The sequence below is a fragment of the Vespa velutina genome, chromosome 5, assembly GCF_912470025.1.
Source record: "Vespa velutina chromosome 5, iVesVel2.1, whole genome shotgun sequence".
NCBI classification, from domain to species: Eukaryota; Metazoa; Arthropoda; class Insecta; order Hymenoptera; family Vespidae; genus Vespa; species Vespa velutina.
Genome location: NC_062192.1, coordinates 2,065,337 through 2,083,592, shown reverse-complemented (window position 1 = coordinate 2,083,592; position 18,256 = coordinate 2,065,337). Strand labels below are relative to the sequence as shown.

The following is an 18,256-nucleotide window of genomic DNA, read 5'->3' as shown; positions in this document are numbered from 1 at the left end:
CGATTCAGTGATTGGCATGTACGATTTAAATTCTGCAATATCTCTCTGTCCGGCATCGTATAAAGCAAGATCAATTACGTTTCGTTTATTAAAAACGAAAAGATCGAAGAAATATTGTCTGTTTAATGAGGAAATGAATTCGTTCTTTGTTTCCTGGTCAATAAATTTTTTTCTTTTAACTATTAATCTAACGAACGTATTATTCGATTTGAAAAGAAGCATACCTATTCATAACTATATAACTATATAACTATATATATAGAAGAAAAGGAATATATATATATATAGGTATATATATATATATATATATATATATATATATATATTCACATATGGAACATTGGTAAGACTCCCATGGGTCTTGAAAACGGTGATCGACTTTAGCTAGGTAAAAAGGGAAGTGGATGCTGCAAGGTCGACGTGCACTTCCTCCGAGACGGATATAATCCGATAGCCAAGTTCGGTGAGCTTGCGAACAGGGGGAGGGGAGTTGAACGAAATAGTTCAACCAAGAGCAAACAGGAGAGAGAGAAAGAGAGAGAAAGAGAAAGAGAGAAAGGGAGAGAGAGAGAGAGAGAGAGAAAGGATAGGTAGGAACCGTGAAGGGAAGTACAAGAGAACAGCATCCCTTGGACAGGTAAGCATCCCCCAGAGTGGACCGTCTGATAGATCTAAAGCTTCTAACACTGGCTAGAACCACCACAGACGGTGGTGGCGAAGCTCTATTCTGCGAAAACTACGAAATGGACCCAGGAGTAACGCGAGGGATAAATTTACTGGACCAGGCGAAGCCGAACCGCTTCCACCGCTTAAAAATACAGCCTCCGTCCGACCTTTCTGAAAAAAAAAAAGAAGAAAAAAAAAAGAAAAGGATACGAACGACGTGTCTACTCTCGAGAGCGTACGCTTTTGCTATCGACTAAAAGAGACTGAGAGAGAGAGAGAGAGAGAGAAAGAGAGAGAGAAAGAGAGAAATAGTCGATTAGAAGTAGGTTTGTGTAGTTATTCGTATCTATATATACGAATGTGTTTTAGTCTATGTACGTTCATTATCTGTCTTTGTTAATACGTATCTCTAGAGTACGATTGTAAGCATCGATTCGGACTAATTACAAACTTTGATAGGAAACTGGTCGTACTTTTACGTTCCGTTTGTTTTGGTCGTTCAATCTTCTCTCTTCCCCTCTCTTTCTTTCCCTTCCTCTCTCGGTGTTGATACACTATACGTAACAATTTAGAATTTATTTAGTTCGATTTAAAGAAAAATAAATTGGAAAGAGGAATGAGTTGCACATTAGTCTAAATTGAAGTCTAATTTCTAAATTAATATATATATATACATATACATATATATATATATATATATATATATATATATTCTGTAGAACGGTACTCATAGTTGAAAAGCATAGCTTTCTCTATCGGCACTTTCGAACGACGACGATAAACTCCAACGTAGAAGGTTGATATCGAGCGACTATGTTGAAACTGCTAGCTCTTTTCTCTCTCTCTCTCTCTCTCTTTCTTTCTTTCCCTTTTTCTCTCTCTCTCTCTTTCTCTCTCTCTCTCTCTCTCTCTCTCTTTCTCTCATCTCGAAGAGAATAAGAGGACCTTCCTCGTATCGCGCGAGAAGGAAGGACCGCGAGAAGACGAAAAGCTTTTACTCCCTTTCGACGGGCGGAGATGGAAAAGAAACAAGTAAGGAGAGGAAATTTACTCGGCACAAATGGCCGGCGGTCCTGAAGATGGTGAGAAATTTACTTAGTTCTTCCTTAGCTGAGCGATTCGGTTGCATAATATTCTTACTTGGAAAATGGAGAACTACTATAGTAAGGAGTCTACGCTAGAAATTCAGACACACCAGCATCTGGCCGAGATATAGTTCACCTTTCTCTACCTCCTTCCCCCTCTCATCCTTTACCTCTACGCCTTATTCGTGCTATCCTTTTTAGTCTCTCTCTTTCTCTCTCTTTTTCCCTCTTCTTCCTTCTTCTTTGTACGAATTCTTCCTTTACCTTTTCTAAATCTTCTCGTTTTTACTCTATTTCTCTCTCTGTCTCTATCTATCTATCTGTCTATCTATCTACCTATATATATATATATATATATATATATATATATACCTCTCTTTTTATCTCATTCACAATGCGACATGATGCAAGCACTCACTTTATGAATGAATACGCGTGTCCTGCAGCCACGAGATTTAATCCCCATGAAACATCTTGTCTCGTTTGCAAAGCTTTCTCATTCTTTGTTTTCTCCAAGATATGATTTCCCGAGTGTCGTACCCGAACGCGTGCTAAGAAATTAATCTACAGAGATATCATGACGAGAGAAAGAGAGAGAAAAAGAGAAAGAGATATGACAGACGAAATACGATTTACTTTTACTACCTTTACATTGTCGGTTTTTCAAAAGCTTTTCCGTAGCTCGATCTGGCCGATTTGCTTGATCTGCTCGATATGCTTTATTCATCGATTATGCTAATGCTGCTCCGAAAATTGATGTATTTTGCATGAGACATGAATAATGCTAGCGTGTGGTTCCATATTGTTTAATATTATACGAACGATTTTATTATTCGTTATCGCTCGAAATCGATTTGGAATCTCATTGACCTTTTCGTGAGTTAACAAAATTTTAAAATATAAATAAATACATATATATATATATATATATATATATATCTTGTAAATCATTTTTATAATACATTTACATTTTTCACATTGTTACTAATTATATCTTATTATATTAAACAAGGTAAGATTGTGGATCAATAAAGAGAATTTAAATTTTAAGATGAGATAACACGAACGATAGATAATAGGGAAAATGAGAAAGGCAAATGGCAGGACGAAAATGCCCCGACGATTCGGCTGTGAAGAAACTTTTAATTACGCTTTTCTTCGTCGGGCAAGTACCACTTAATTATAAGTTTTGACCTGGGACACGCTCAGCGTCGCTTAGTTAAGTTAGCGAGGGAACTCGAAACGTAACGACACTCCCGTTTTCGTAAACACTCTCGAAAGAGTTTTCATACTATCTAAAATATAAGTTTCTTCTACGTTCGTTCGACAAATGATCCCAGCGAGTCGTTGTTTTCCAAAATTTTCAGGCTCTTAAGTTATATGAATAGCGTATAAATTAAATCCTTTATCATAATTAAATAAACAAATTTGTATTACTTCAAATATTACGAAATATATAGCAATTTTGCTCGTCCAACTAATCACTAACCAGAAGTGTCAAAGCTGTACACCATGGCTATTATGATTGAACACGTGGATTTGGCACCTGCATGCATATACAATACATTTCGGGAATCGATAGGACGAGCAACGGTAGGTCAAGCCAAATAGATCTCCCAGCAGAATCCCTTATCATTCTAGCTCGCATTCATTGTCTGTGACAGAAAATACTGATACTCTTTGTTATACTTGTTTCTTTCGAATCTCTAAAATCTACTGCTGTTCGGTTGGGATCAACGTGCCAACGTATATACGAAATAGAACTCGAACAAGGGTATCGTAAATCGTCGTTCACGTGTCACTCACACATAATATGTACATTTATCTCCGATCTATTTATTCTTAAACGCAATTTATCTCAACAAAATGAAAAATATATCTCGAATATCTTAATAATATATAAATTAATAATAAAAGTATAATATAATTATAAACACGCACACACACACACACACGCGCGCGCGCGCGCGCACACATGCACACATATGCACTCATGCACAAGAATACTTATATTAAAAATCAAAAAGAATATTAATGTTAACCTGGTTACGTTAATTACAGACGATGTTCACTCTCCAACGATCTACCAACGACTACCTCGCGATACGAAATGCGAGAGAGTACTTACAAAGGTTAGAAAAACATAACAGTTTACCCAAATCGTTAAACAATGATTTATAACGACCTTTGTTAAACATCGACACGAACGAATATTTTCCAATAGGATTGATTGTGTTCTCTATGGATCAACAATACAGACGACCTGTGCTACATGCGTAACGACAAATCGTACAAGGTGAGAATCTATTCGCGTCTGTGAGCATCGTGATTGGACACGGAGATTCGTCATATATATGTGCATATATTGTCGAATTGGATTGGTGAATCTACGTGCACATTTCGTTGCCAATCGAGAACAACGGGTACGTTATCGGATCTATGTAATCTAAATACTAAAACCTACGTATCTATTCATCTATCTATCTATCTATCTAGGAACTAATGAAAGTGAATATTCTTGTAAAGAGTTTGGTAATTCGTTTGGATCGATCGATCGATCGATCGATCGATCAATCAATCAATCGATAGACATTTCAGACACAAGGTGAGAACTCTTAATTAGCTTTACTAATCAATTAGAAGGCAATCAAGGCAAGAACTCAAGCGTGAAATGTACGAAGACGATGTTATATCCGTTCGAAAGGCTACAGTACCGATCCTTCCTTGACATCGGTATAGCTTGGAGAATCTATCATGAAGATTTCGATCGTACCGAATCACATCACTCATCTAGCTAATTATACCAGTCAAAGCTGTGTTTCGTAGGGACATGGCCATGATTGTGCCAGTTGATTTCTCTTGAGCAGATCTCAACAGAATAATTCGTGTCTGTCCTTGCGGATTGTAGATCGACACGTCCTCCCCCGGATTTAATCGTTTCCGCACGAACGCGTCGTTACCTTAGGTCACTCGATTGATACTCTACAACCAATTCAATTTCTAATCTATCCTCTGGCAAAGGAATTTCCTTGAAATTGTATTTCAATATCTATTTTAACGTTTATAGTCGTATATATATATATATATATATATATATATATATATATATATAAATATATATATATAATGCGTATATATAGAAACGATCTTTTATAACTCCTTCATCAATGAAAAAGTCACGTTCAATTTTCAATGAACTCGTTAATAACACGTCGCACGATTTGCACTAACGAACTTCTTCGAAATAATTACGAAACGAACTATCCTTTCGAACTATGGGTCTACTCGTTATCTCACTTCAAATCGTTAAAAGATAAAACCTAAGATTTTTCTCCGATGAAGTTGGCATATCTACGTATAGTTCTCTCTCTCTCTATCTCTCCCCCCCCTCTCTCTCTCGCGCGCGCGTGTATTAGATAGAATCGGAAAATGTGCTTTTAACGTAATCTCGAAGATCGTCGAAAATTCTGATGAATACTGAAGAAATAGAGTTTTTAAACCACGTAGTTATAAAAGTTCGAAACAGATTGTGTTCTTTTTAGAGAAAATTGAAAAAGAAGAAAAAACTGAAGAAGGAGAAAAAGCGTGAGTGCGCGCTCGAAAGAGAGAGAGAGAGAGAGAGAGAGAGAGAACGCTATGGGTCATCGCCTCGAAAGTTTAAAAGGTCAAAACGAGTCGATGCAGGGGGTAGGTCAAGATGGCCAGTGAAGTGAAATATGGAAACGCGTGGAGTGCCTGTCCATGACGGCGAAAGGGTGGAGAATGGGAGAAAGAGAGAGACAGAAAGAAAGAGAGAGAGAGAGAGAGAGAAAAAAAAAGAGAAAGAGAAAGATAGAAGGGAATACGACATAAAAATAATTACGCTGATAGACTGGTGGCACAGTGCCAGGCGCAGTATTGCGACCCTGCCAAAATCAGATACCGCGTTGTTGCGTCCGGATGCATTATTCGACGAAAGGAGATGCAACCGAAAGAGAGATGCAGGACAGAACTAGAGAAAGAGGGAGAGAGAGAGAGAGAGAGGGAGAGAGAGAGAGAGAGAGAGAGAGAAGGAATAGAGAGACAAATGTGCTGCGCAAGGCGCATGGCTTACGATAAATTATTATGCCGGCACATTGATTTATGCTTTCTCCAACTGTCAGATCCGCCACCTCTTACGATGCCACTCCCCACCATCGACACCAACTCTGCTATCGTAAAGAATCAGAAATTTTTCTATAATGCCTTTGGCACCGATCTATATCGAGATATAGTATAGTACGTAACGTGTCGTTGACTTTTCTTTTACAACACGCGGAACACGTTGTAAACGTTTATTCGAAGAAAAATATTATTTCTTTCTCTTTTTTCTCTCTCTCTCTCTCTCTCTCTCTCTCTCTTTTTCTCTCTTTTTTATTTCTCTTTTAACAAAATAAATATTACCGTTTAAATTTCGAAATAAAATCGAGGGTATAATAAATTTGAAATAAAGTTTGCATCAATGATTTCTGTTGAATATTGACGTCCTCATTATTTTTATTAATATATTACATATATATATATATATATATATATATATATATATATATATAAATGCACACGTATATCCATATGTAGATGTATTAAATTGAAGGATGAATATTTTTCTGATAAACGAAATGAAATTTTTTATATGTATTCGTACTTTCTCTCTCATTTTCTCTCTCTCTCTCTCTCTCTCTCTCTCTCTCTCTCTCTCTCTCTCTCTCTGTATGTATGTAGTGTGTATGTTTCGTAAAGGATAGAAAAAAAATGATAGGAAAAGAAAACAATCGCTTGCGTCAATAATGACCTTTTTCGAGGAAGGAAAATACACGATCGCATTTACCCCAGGGCTTCATCCTTTCTTATTTCACTTTGTACGCTAACAGGCTTTCTCTCTCTCTCTCTCTCTCTCTCTCTCTCTCTCTCTCTCTCTTTCTCCTCTCACTCTTTCCTTCTCTTTCTTTCTGTCTCTCTCGCGCGATCGACTTTCTTAATTTCGACATTTGTCTTTGACGACGCGAAAGTACGTAGAAATAGATAGGAAACTGGGAGTGCAGGAAATTGCTTGTTCGTCATGGATACACGGGAGATCTGTCCCTGTAAATGTTCCTGGACGAGATCCAGGTGATGTTTTATCGTCTAAGAATATTAAAAGTGGCTCTACCATCGAGAAATGGCTTTAGAGATTGCCTGTCTCTGTCTCTGTCTCTATCTCTCTCTCTGTCTCTGTCTCTCTCTCTCTCCTCCCCACTCTCTCTCTCTCTCTCTCTGTGTGTGTGTGTGTGTAAGAAACAGGATAGTGAAACAGTATTACGTACTTACATACATATATTCGATCGGTTTACTTTCTTCGTTGTTCTGCCCTTCAATCTATCGAAGTAAAACAACGATAAGCTTTTATCTTTGGTAAATAAACACAGAGAAAAAAAAAAAAGAAGAAAAAGAAAAATGATTACACAACATTCGCTTTCTTACTTCTTTCTCCGTTATGGATAAAATTTGATTTCTCATAAAAGGAGGTGGATTGGGTTGAATCGGGTTGGTGTGGAGGGGTGGAGGTTAAAATAATCAAAGATCAGAATGATTTCGTTAAGATTTTAAAAGGCACGAGTTAGAGGATCTCTTTTTCTCTATCGTCTTTTCCTTTTTTTCTTTTCCTTTCTTTTTAACTTTTCTTTTTTCTTCTTTCTTCCTTTTTCTCGTCCTTTTTCTGTATTCCACTGAAGAGCTTAAAAATGAAACGTGAAACGGATGAATCAAATTCCACGAAGCTCTTCCAGTTGCGTTCTCATTTGCGGAGAGAAACCACGTCGTATTCTCCCATTCCATCCGTAGCTTTTCACCGAACTAGCCTCATTAGAATGTTCCAGCAAGAAGGAGAAATAGAATATCCAAGCACGAAAGCCCTTTCTATCGAACATCGTAACAACACTTGAATGAATATTTCCTAAGCGAAATTTGTTTTTTGTTTTTCTCTATATCTCTCTTTCTCTTTCTTTCTTTTTGTTTGTCCTTTTTCCTTTTCTATCTTACTGCGTTCGATCATTATTGAAATGAGCTAATAATCCTGGATTAATAAGAGACAAATAGTCTCTTAATAAGAAACAAATAGCCTCTTATTAATCAAAAAGAATCAAATGTTATTTGCAGATATTGTGCCATTACGATAGATTGGAAAGGATTAAATTACTTTGTTACAACTTTTTTTTCATTTTTATCTTTCTCTCTTCGAGTAGTTTAAAGGCATAAACGATTAATTTCATTTTTTACAATGTTTCCCATTTGTCTCTCCCTCTCTCTCTCTCTCTCTCTCTCTCACACGCGCTTCATTCGGTTATCGACGCTGGTGAAAAGAAGTTAAATCGAAGGTAGACATCTCGACTGCCGTCGGGACAGGCTACAATGATTAATCGTTCGTAATTAGTCGCATGGAGAGTCGGTAAAAGCGTCGACATTGCGTCTGAGTTAGCGGGAGGAGAATGATTTCTCTGAGTAATTTATCAACGATTTATCTTATTTTTAAGAGGCCTCTTTCGAAGGACATCGAGTAAGAAATCTATATTTATATATATTCACATACATATATATATATATTATATATACCTCTAGATGTAAGTATATATTTAGTTGAAAATAAAACAAAACAAAAGAAAGAAAATATGCAAAGTTCTTGGATGAATATATCGCGTGTGTAATATAAAAGAATATAAATTATGAATAATCGTACAGCCAGAAAGCTGCGAGATTCTACGAAATGAATAGTTTCGTTAGGGCATCCTCGATAAATTGTTAGCCGTTTTCCGTACTCTGTTCGCTCGCTTGTTCGCTTCCTTAATTTCGTGCATACGAAGAAGGCGCTGAAATTGTTGTCGTAAAACATCTACAGGCTACCTCCTTCAACATCTAGTCTCTCTCTCTCTCTCTTTCTCTCTCTCTCTTTCTCTTTATCTCTTCACGGTTACGAGACGAATCTCACGAAAGCACTTCATTTTCGTGAAGGTTCACGCGATGAGGGCCGCACTAGGCGAAAAATAGGATGCATCTATGAATACAGGAAGCGTGTTTTGCCGTGAATGAAAATTATATATGTACGTAACACGCTTGCCTCTTTATATGTAACAGAAAATTCGTCCAAATAAAGAAAAGGAAAAAAAAAAAGAAGGAGAAGAAAAAAAGAAAAGTTCCCTTTTCATGCACTTGCATTTTCAGAAATTAAGAGACAAATAAGAATAAAAAGGAAAAGAAAAAAACAAAAAAAAAAAAGAAAAGAAACGAAAAAAACAGACGAACGAACTCATTATATTTAACATCCAACAGACGATAATTCGAGTTAAATATAATTGTCGATGATACCACGGATAAATCCTTATCGTGAAACTTTGACGTCCTAGTAACGTCACAAAAAGCTTGATATACGCGGCCAAAGGATTATAATACATCAGGATCAGCGACAGGATTTTCTGATCAATTAGCAGTAGAAGCCAAACTAAGCGTCTGTCACGTCCGGTTAAAGTTTCCTGCTGCTGCTATTTTCAGGAGAGGAAAAGAGAGAGAGAGAGAGAGAGAGAGAATGGTTAAAGGGTGGTTGAGTGAAAAGGGGTGGAATGGCGTTTCCTACGTCACCTACGATTTGTGGAAGTCATGTGCCATCGACGTTACAAACGATTGTTCTCGACTTAACCTTTACCACGTTTTAATATCGCTTTAACTTGTTGAAATTTCAATTTAATTCAATTTATAATTCCTATTCTTGCTTGCTTTTTTTTTTTTTTTTAATTAATTTATTAATTCTGAAAGTATATGACAAATTGATAAACGAGAAAGAGAGAGAGAAGAGAGAAAAAAAAATTAATAAAAGAATATTTGCAAATGTATATATATTTACAGATTTACTCGTACATAAATAGATATATTGTCGAATATAACTATAATATAATTGTCAGATCGCAGACTAGAATGACTATGCACGCTCGAACAAATTTAAGCTCTATCTCCCTCCGACGAACGAAATCGCAGTTGCGATTTGCTTCGAGAGGATTTGCCCGAGCGTGATTGGTCTGATGAACATCATAACCAAATTTGAATTGGACGTTTCAGCGCGATTCGCCATGACGTTCGGCCGTCGATTCATGCGATTATTAATTCACCATACCGATTATATTGTCTAAGGTGAGTGAGCCTCGACGTTGTGAATATGAATTCTTGGTTCGTCGATTTAGATTTTGAAGCTCGAGATACGTCGATTACGTTTGAAATAATCTTATATTATTTTTAACGATAAAATAAATCTAATAATATCTGAGATTATAAAATGGTATGGACGTCATTATAAAAACATTTCGTGTCGTTTACTTTTTTTTAATCAATTAAAATCAATAATCAAAGTAGAACAAATTAAAAATTTAATTGTTTGATATCAATTACACTTAATAAGAAATATTCGTTTGATTTATTATTTAATTAAATTATCATATTAAATTTACTTACGAATATTCATTCATTTCATCAGTCTCGAAGAACATAGTGGAAAATTGACGAATTCGAAATCCATCGTAAAAGTTGAAAGAAACTGGTCCGTTTCTAGGATGATGCATCGAGATAAGAAAAGTAACGAGCCAGTCATCCGAACGTCGAAGTTACTCACCTGAGGTTTTCCTCTTGAACTATCCCACTTGGAAGGTTGATCTCCGATCTGTTTCAGGATCGCGAACAATGTAAAGTTTACGATCGTGCACCAGAACTGGAGAAAGGTTTGGATGGCTCTCGTGAGAGAATTCGCGAATCTCTTTCTCGAGAGCGAATGAAAAATTTTCTCGTTACGTTAACGGCAGTAAAATATTTTAACGCTCTGGACTAGAATCATGTTCGACGTTGTTACTATGAAAGACAGACGGAGACCTAATAGAAAAAAAAAAGCGAGAGAGAGAGAGAGAGAGAGAGAGAGAAAAGAAGAAGTAAAAGACATGAAAATCTCGATAAATCTGTTGATTTTCGAAGAATATACTTTGGAAGTATGTAAAAGGAATAGAAATAAAGAAAGTAAAGAAAATAAATGAGGCAAAGTTTTTCTTATACCATCGTAAATTTTCAACTCTACGAGGAAATAAAAAATAAAACTACTATGTAACGTTCATTTCGATGGGAGTATTGTCTTTTTCTCTGTGAGTTTACCTCCGTTACGAAGCAACGAGGTCGTGTTCCATTTGGCACAAGGCCCCAAGTATCCTACAAGTATTCGAGTACACTCTATTCTTTGATCGTGGATTTATTCGATGACATTATTTCCTATTACGATGTATCCGAAGTCTCATTTCCGTTACTCTACCGAAAAAAAATTATTCCAATGGTTTTGTTCTCTAATGCTTTTTAAAGAATACTTCAGAATACATTCTTTCTCTCTCTCTCTCTCTCTGTGTGTGTGTGCGTGTGTGTGAGATAAAGAGAGAAAACTCTTTAAAAGAATTTACTGATGTAAGGATTCGAATATATATATATATATATATTGAATATATAAATATACATATATCAAATAAATGTTAAAAACTCTCCTCGATGACACTGGAATACATTGTAATCCTACTATCGAAGGAGTAAGAAAAAAAGAGAAAGATATTTCGGGCTCGAAAATTTTTCCCAAATTCGTTCCAAATAAAATCCTCTGGCACGATTTCCCACTTGGAACGTGCTCCATATCGATTCGATTTGAAAACTCTATAAATATCTTCCACTATTGCCTATTCGTTCGGGAGAGTCGTCGACTAGTTATAATTCCAAAGCTAAAGTCCGGATCGGGATATCCTACTTTCCCGAGAGGGAGTATTTTTTAACGAAATATGCGTTCAAGTGGAATTATGAAAAAAAAAAAAACAAAAAAAAAACAAAAAAAAAAAAAACAAAAGAAAACCAAAAAAAAAGAAAGAAAAATAAAAAGGCCAAGGAAAAAAAGAAGAAGAAACGAACGAAGGGGGGAAAAGAAAAAGGAAAAGAAAAGGAAAAAGAATAAACGGAGGAAGAGAATTCTTTGATATGTTGGACAGTTTAAAGGGAAAAAGAAAAGAATAAAAGTCGTGAGAATCTTGCATACGTTTCTGCATACGTCGCATTATTCTCGCTATCCCGATTTGCTTTAGGACGGTGGAAAATATTTGAAAATTTACGATGTGCCACCCTTCTCTAGAGTCGATGCAGTGACGGTAACGGAGTTTCACCCTCGTTCTTTCTATCTTCCTTTCTTTCTTTCTTCCTTCCTTTCTCTCTCTCTCTCTCTTTCTCTCCCTCTCTCTCTCTCTCTCTTGTTCGTTTAACCGTTCCAAAACGATCCTCCTTTTTCTCCTTTCTCGACTTCCCTTGCTGACTCGACTAAAACAACTCCGCAATTACTCTCTGAGGATCGTTACAACCGAGGGAAACAGTGTCGGTACGGCTTGTTGAACGAACCAACGAATGAAGGTAGAAACGAGTCGAAGTCGCGACTACTCCCATGCGTTCATTCTCTCTTTCACAATCATATCACGAGAAAATCGAGAATTCGTTAATTCTACAATCGTCGTATACTTTCTAATTGCATATATAGGTATGTACACACTTACGTAGTTAACTATTATCGTTTCATATAATCGATAATAATACGAAAAATCTATCGAATATATACATACCATTCGTAATTGTAATATCAACCCGAACGATATTTCTATTATTAATTATTTTCGATTAACATATAATATCGTACATATTTATGAAATACATATACATATGTATCTATTATATATGAAGATATGGATGTATATGAATCGAGTCTAATTATTCCAAGCGCTTCGCTTTCAACATTCGTCTCGTTTCGTTACGTCTAAAGCGCAATCGCAGTGATGGAAAAACGAAAATATAGTTGCATTCCATCCATGCAGATTTCGATATGCGCATCATATATTAATTGTTCTAAATACACCACGAACGCAACGTGTTTTTTTTTCTACTTCTCTCTCTCTCTTTCTCTCTCTCTCTCTCTCTCTCATATTTTATTTTTTGTTCCCTGATGTTCCGAAAGACGATAGACATCGTTACACGTTCGTTATTTGACGTTTGCATTCAAAAGCAGGATTCATACGAACGACGGGATGGATTTTCCCCACATTTCGTTCAGAGGCTCGCCGTTCAATTTCGAAGCTTGTCGTTCCCACGTGACGAGTGCTGTTAATAATAAAAATTCTCTCTCTTCCTCTCCTCCTCCCTCCCCCCCTCTCTCTCTCTCTCTCTCTCACTCTCACTCATTCACTCACTCACTCACTCACTCACTCTCTCTCTCTTCTCTCCATCTGATTCTCCATTCGTCGTTTTTCATGTCGAATTTCGCGTCAGCGTAGATATATACGTTCGTTTCGTGCCCAATTTACGTAGGTATTCCTTCGAAATCGATAACGTGTAATGCATTTACGGACAAATATTTATACAAATCTATGGATACATAATTTATAGTAACAATTCTCACAGACGTATTAAATATTTCGCAAGAAGATATTCGATCGTTATTTGTAAAGTAACAAGAAGATCATTAGTAATTCTATGCATTTCGAATCGTTTTAAAGATCGCTTAATTTTCAATTAACACTTATTAACAATTTTCATTAACATTGAAGATTTTTATATTTAATTAAAAATTATATTCTAAATTTTCCTTTCCAAAGTAATATTACTTTGGGAAGGAATAAGAAGAAGAAGAAGAAGAAGAAGAAGAAGGAAAAGAATAGGATAAATGAGAAAGTCAAAGTAAACGTTTCTGTAACGTTACCAACGATGTCTCGCGTTAATTTGTCAATGATTAAACATAGGTAATGTCTATTTTAGATATTATACCATTCTAGTGAAACTTCACGAGGATCTTACAAGAGACATAATATCGTTGTTAAGACGTTCAAGGATAAACGTTACGACCAGTTATGCCGGTAGGATGTTAAGTAAACTCTTCCTTAAGGACGACAGTAAGTCCATGGGAGATCAAAGTGAGAACGATCTTGAGAACGAGCTAGCGAACGAAGACATTACCGATGTTAGCTCTCTCTCTCTCTCTCTCTCTCTCTCTCTCCCTCTCTCTCTCTTTCTAAGAAAGAGAAGACTTTGCGAGAATCTTACACGAACGAGTTGTACTTTTAAGGGCGTTAAGACGTTTTACGTTAATCCTACGGTAGATACGCTTATTTCCGTGACTCGTTGCACGTTGTCTCCCGAAGAGAAATCCCGAATTTACGTCGATGAGGCGCCGTCAATTTTTTTTTTCTTTTTTTTTTTTTTTTTTTTTGGAACCTCGCCGAGACGTCCCATGAATATCTCGATCGAACAAGTATCTTATTTCTAAAACTAAATTACCGCTCGCGAATGTATGATCGCACTAATTTCTTTTTAAACGAATAAATGTATTTTACAAAAATACATCTACCAACTTATACAAACTTAATAATTTTTCTTACCTCTTGGTAAATGCAATACAAATGGAATTAAGTTTCACGAAGTAGTTACGAACGTTTTACATGGAAACTGGGCCGCCAAATAAAAGAGTTCCCAACGTTTTCCTTCCCGTGAAAATGAAAATGAAAAAAATTACAAAAAAAAAAAAAACAAAGAAAAGAAAAAGAAAAAGAAAAAGAAAAAATAAAATAAAAACAACATATAAAGGAAAGAGAAAAGTAAAAAAAAAAAAGGATGCTACTTAACTTTAAAGCTTTCCTCTGCATGTTTCCGGCTAAAACATGTTACTAGTCAAAATTATTATTACGGACTTCAATTCGTTGTGTGAAACGGAATATACGTAATAAAACGTTGTACGATATGAAAATTCAATTAAGAGAGCGTTTCGAATGTATTCGGCATTTATATGCAGTCCCGTGTTTCGTTATATTCCATGTATACATATATACATATATATATATATATATATACATATATATATATATATATATATATCCTCCATCACAGGAGAACGAGTAGCATGAGAATGAGTGATGAAGAGGATAAGGAAGGTTGGTTGGTTGGTTGGTTGGTTGGTTGGTTGGTTAGTTCGTTGGTTCGTTGGTTGGTTGGTTGCTGAGTTGACAGTGAAAGAAGGGAAGTAGTAGTATAGTTGACAATCACTCACACAAAATCACGTATACTATTCTAATATACAACACATAGAAATATACACATAGAATATAGTCTAATATTCGCACTTCGGATTTATCGTTCCGCTTGTTCCCGTGGGATCGTCACGAGTCCGGCAACTTTATTTTCACCGTTTGTAAGTTTGCCTTTTCGTATCTATTACGGCGTTGCTCGTCGGCGTGCCTGCCGGACGAAAATGAGCGGCCTGTAGAAACTTTCTGGAACGAGTGTCTTTTGGGAGAGAAAGAGAAAGAGAAACTGAACCAATGAGAAAGATAGATAATTGGAGAGAAAGAGAGAGAGAGAGAGAGAGAGAGAGAGAAATGAAGGAATTGTATAGACACGTTATGTTAGAAAGAGAAAGAGAAAGAGAGACGATGAGAATAACAAGGGAGTATCATGGGCAGTATTAGAACAGTCGGAACTGGATAACTTTGGACGAATTTACGAGGCTACTGTAGAGACGAAACATCGACGTTGTGTTGCATTTATATACAAATATATACAAACACACACATCCATTGAGAGAGAGAGAGAGAGAGAGAGAGAGAGAGAGAGAGAGAGAGAAATAGAGAAAAAGAGAGACGTACACATTTAGAAAGATGTTCTCTTTCTCTACACGGGCCGACGCCTGTAACACCAGCTCGCCACGATAAAGAGACTCCAGAGTGGCCGACGCCACTAGCCGTGATTTGACGGCTAACGAAGCGACCCATTTACTTTTCCTTTTGTCCAAAAGAAAAGCGAGAAATATAGATGCTGTGTAAAAGAGCAGTTTAGACCGCACGATGAAGCTAGATCTCTTTATTATCTACTTCGTTCTGCGCCATAACGTATCCGTGTGTTTATGTACATACGTGTGCGATGATGATAACAAAGAAAAATATTGCGAGATATAATACTTATACTTATATATATATATATATATATATATATATATATATATATATATACAACAAAACAAAATAAATTGATGTAGATTTTATATTTCTTTTAGATTGAATTCTATCTACGATAAGTACTGGCTCTTTTAATACGATGAATATTAAAAGATTGATTGAGATTCGGCGTGACGACTTTTCTCGGTTTTTCCTTTAGATGGGAAAATTTAGAAAAAAAAAAAAAAGAAAACAAGAAAAATAAAAGAGAGTCAAAGATAAAGACACAAGACTTCTCGCTTTCCCTATTTATTAACTCGACAAAATGCGAGAAGATATGTACGTTCTTTGAACTGGCTCGACGCAACGCAAAGAAAGTAGTCAGATGAATACGATATCATGCATATATACATATATACACACATATGTACGTACATAAATGCATGCATGCATTGATGCATATACACAAAGATTTCTACATATATCTATGTATATAGATAAATATATGGCATGAGTATACGTTCGAACATTCTTTCGCTTTTTATACATTGAAGCAACGAAGAATTTCGTTTCCTCGAATGCATTCAGGTTGATGCGATTTAACCTAAGATTTCTCTCGCGATAAATAGAAAATAAGAAAGAAAAATGTGCTCAAGTAGAGAGAAGGGTACTTCGTTGTACTGCGGAACGATGTTGATGTGAAAAAGACGAAGAGTTTTAGGGTTGTTGAGACGAATGGAAGACTGGTATAGTAGCATGGTGCACGCGATAGGGCGGATAGAAAGCAGCTCATTAACGTTGCATAGCGATAGCACCTGCTAGCAGCTGATAAGTTCGCATACGTTAAACCACGGTCAATCCGTTCTCACTACGTATATTCTCTCCCTCTCTGTCTCTCTCTCTCTCTCTCTCTCTCTCTCTCTCTCTCTCTCTCTCTCTCTCTCTCTCTCTCTCTTTCTCTGTCTCTCTCTCTCTCTCTCTCTCTCTCTCTGTCTCTCTTTCTCTCTCTCTCTTTTTGTCTCTCTCCATCTCTGTTCGTTACCCAGGTGAAATCTATATAAATCCAATTATTTCTTTATTACTTTTTAATTAATTTTTCTTTTTTTTTCTTTTCTTTACTTTTTTCCCCTTTCTTTCTCTCTCTTTTTTTTCTTTTTCCTTTCTTTTTTTTTTTTTTTTTTTTAAGAGAGATAAAACAATCAATTTCATTATTAATCAATCTTGAATTAAATTTTATATTCAATTTTTTAATATACCAATATATTTTTTCATTTAATATCATTATTATATGTTGAAATGATTGAAAACTGATAAAAAGTCAAATTAAATATCAATTCCTTCGATTATATCCGACACGTTAAAATGAATCTTCATTGATCTATTTAATCCCTTTTTTTTCACTCGATTAATCTACCTTTCTCTCTTTTTTGCTCTCTCATTCTCTACCGAGAGTTATCGTTTCATGTCTGACAAGAGGATATGAAAGGCTCACAGTTTATAGTTCATAATCAATGATCGCAACGTATTTTATCGCGTGTGTGTACAGGGTGGGACAAAAGTTTCATAGATGTTTTGAAAAATCAATTACTTACTTTCAAGACTTTTTAGGGTAATTTTTTCTCAGATTGTAATACTACGAAATATGGAACTTTTGATTTGCTTGTATATACTGCTATATATATATATATACGAGTATATGTGTGATGTATATCTGTACATATAGGTATGGTGTATGCTCGATGGCGGTATCATAGACGCTCGCGCACGCGGCAGTTGTCCATTATATGCAATGCATTTAGAGCAGCTTCGCCAGCAATATTAATTTTCCTCTTGTTCGCTCGGAGAGTCCGGGTTGCATTCGGGGTGTCAGTGGGTTAATTAAATCTCGATTCTCTTCCCTAGTTTGGAATCGGGGAAGGAAAGAGGCTCGTTTTGAAAGAGAGAAAAAAAAGAAAGTGAGAAGGGTAGAACGCGATCGGGAATAGGATCGACAAAGAGCCACGAAATAAACGAGACACATCGTCAATTGTATCATTATAAAAGAGAAAATGTCATGCAATTAATTGAATTGTTCGAACACAAACGCATTCATATTCTTCCGTTATGATGTAGGTTTTTACTTACGTATACGTATATAGTTCGATTCTAGAAAAGTAAAAGTTAATTAGGAAATTAAATAATGAGTCTCAATTAAAGCTCGAACTCATTGAAATATTGGTCGATGATCGTTCGTTTCCCAATGGCCAACTATCTTTAACGTTGCTCGAGTTTATTTTCATCGAATTATCGTTGATCGTTATAATCGCCAATCGAGGATAGAGATTATTGGCTCGCTTTTTCTCCACTTATTCCACCAATTCAAGGGGGACTTAGAAATTTTGTAAATTATCGCATGCACGTGGCAATGGAAGCTCGTTACGAGCTTGCAAAGGTTAGGTGTGTGGTGGATAGCGAAGAGAGTGAGGAATATCGAGGAGAAAGAGAGAGAGAGAG

General features: G+C 36.0%; 1 protein-coding gene across 3 annotated transcripts in view; it reads left to right on the top strand.

Moving 5' to 3' along the window:
• LOC124949037 (tyrosine-protein phosphatase 99A) overlaps positions 1-18,256 on the top strand; it is a 337,582-nt gene that overhangs the window by 192,747 nt on the left and 126,579 nt on the right. The window lies entirely within an intron of this gene.